Genomic DNA, 2,500 nt, shown 5'->3' with positions numbered 1-2,500 from the left:
ACATACATACTCGGGCAAAGTTACAGTAGTCTCTAAAATAAGATATACACAGACACCCACACAATCACATTCACAGATATGAGAGGGAGGAAGACAGGTAGCATATGTACGCTGGATAAGCATGAATACAAATGTTTACATATATACAGTCATTAAATAAACTATGTGCAAGCACTTAATGAAAAGTTATATACGCGTGTACGTGTAGAAACACACACATGTGCACACATTCGCAGATTATGCAACAGAAACTGCTTTATAATATAAACATTACCAATACCACATATTTAACGCATAAGTCAGTTAGTCAAACGACACGGCCTGCGGTTTGTCGTCCGCGAAAAACCCCTTTAAAGGCCTATACTTTAGAAAAAAGGTGAAAAGAAATTACCCCAGAAACGAACACGAGAATGTAGGTACGTATTTCGCTTTAATTTCAGGTTTATAAAAACCGCGTACTCGAGTCACATCCGAAGCGAAATCGAAACCTCCAGCTCGAAATATATAGAGATGGTTGAAAAACAATTTGCTGATTTGCTTTGTCACTGCACAAGTACAAAAAAATGTGTGTGTGTGTGTGTGTGTGTGTATTTATGCATGTTTCTACATATATTGAAAAACAATGTAACAATGCAGGCATAAAAATGTAATGGCAAAATATTTCGTCTGCCGTTACGTTCTGAGTTCAAATTCCGCCGAGGTCTACTTTGCCTTTCATCCTTTCGGGGTCGATAAATTAAGTACCAGTTACGCACTGGAGTCGATATAATCGACTTAATCCCTTTGTCTGTTCTTGTTTCTCCCCTCTATGTTTAGCCTTTTGTGGGCAATAAAGAAATAATAAAATGTAATGGCAAAATAAATTTGACTGTTGGTTGGGATCTCAGCTTCAATAATCAGCCTAGAGTCGAAGGAGACGAAACCCGAAGTCTAAGTCGATTGAATATTATTTGTCTGACTGTTTTCCCATCTATCCATCTAGTCATACACACACATACACACATACACATATACATATATACACATATACATACACATATACATACCTGCATGCATATTAGGCAGGCACTAATCTATGCATACACACACGCGCGCACATGTATATATGTAGGCAGTCAATTAACAGAGCTGTACATGAGTCCGCTCTCTTTGTTTTGAATTCAAATCCCGCCGAAGTTATATTTGCCTTTCATACTTTCGAAGTCCTGCACTCGGATCGATTCTTCCCTTTATGTTACCCGTCTTTCTATCTGTCTCTTTCCCTCCTGAAAAAAAAAAAAAAAAGAAGAAATCAGCAGTGGCCTGACCTAGAAAATGTTTAGTTCCACTAGTCTAAAATGTCTAAGACACGTTTTATGTCACGACTCCCTCAAGTAATTAAGAGCCTAAGGTATGCCATGCTATGTATGTAAATATGTATAATGTATGTGTGTGTGTTTCTGTGTGTATGTACGAGTGGATATATATATTATAGATAGATAAATGTATTGTTTTTAATAATATTTTCCTTTCTGGTTTGTTTTGCGTTGTGTAGTGTAGTGCATTTTAATATTACAATGGAGTTAAAAGGTGGTTAGCTGGTAGAATCATGCCGAGAAAAATGCTTAGTGGTATTTCGTCCGTTTTCACGTTCTTCAAATTCCGCCTAGGTTGACTTTGCCTTTCATGCTTTCAGGATCGATAAAATCAGCATCAATTGAATACTAGGGTCAATGTAATCGACTTACTCTCATCACCCGAATTCGCCAAAATTTGAAATCAATATTGTAATACAGAGGGTGGCAGCATGTTGTGATCCCATTGGGGTGAAATGCAGAGGGTTCGCAGGCCATGTCCTCTACAAAGTCTACAACATGCCGCATATCATAGAGGCCAGTAGGAGGAAGGCCGCCATTAAGTTGGCAGCTTAACGAGGTAGCAGAGGCTGTTTCAAGAGGCTGGATCAGGAGGTCCGAGCTCTGGATGGAGTAATGCTACCTGGCGCATTGATAACTGGACACAAAGTAGGTTTCATCACTGGTGAACTAATTCGGTGAAGGTGTCCGATTATTTAAAATCCACATCTCCAAATGACCCCAGGTAGCGTCACTAACGTTGTATCCAGCTGCATCGCCAAACGATATATGAAAAACTTTGGTGCGATGTATTTTATGCTGTATTTGATAAGGTTTTTGATATCCGAGGAATGAGTTATAAATCTAACAGCCAAATTCAAATAGTGTTGATTCCTATCTTACTGGCGATGCTTGCAGTAAAGCGGTGGCAATACACACAAGTATTGCAACTATGAAGATTAAAAAAAAACGTTATTGGATTTTGGAACTTTACCGTTCCAAAAGACACTGCAAAGAAACCCTCATATGGAAATGTAAAAAAATTCTTTAATAAGAAAGGCAAACAAGAAAAACGTTGAGAATTCAACGCAGGGAAATCTGTTTCCCCCATGTGTGTGTGAGTACGTGTGTGTGTGTGTGTGTGTGTGTGTGTGTGTGTGTGTGTG

The sequence above is a fragment of the Octopus bimaculoides genome, chromosome 1 (assembly GCF_001194135.2).
Source record: "Octopus bimaculoides isolate UCB-OBI-ISO-001 chromosome 1, ASM119413v2, whole genome shotgun sequence".
NCBI lineage: Eukaryota > Metazoa > Mollusca > Cephalopoda > Octopoda > Octopodidae > Octopus > Octopus bimaculoides.
The sequence above is the reverse complement of the archived record's forward strand: the minus strand, read 5'-3'. Positions refer to the sequence as shown.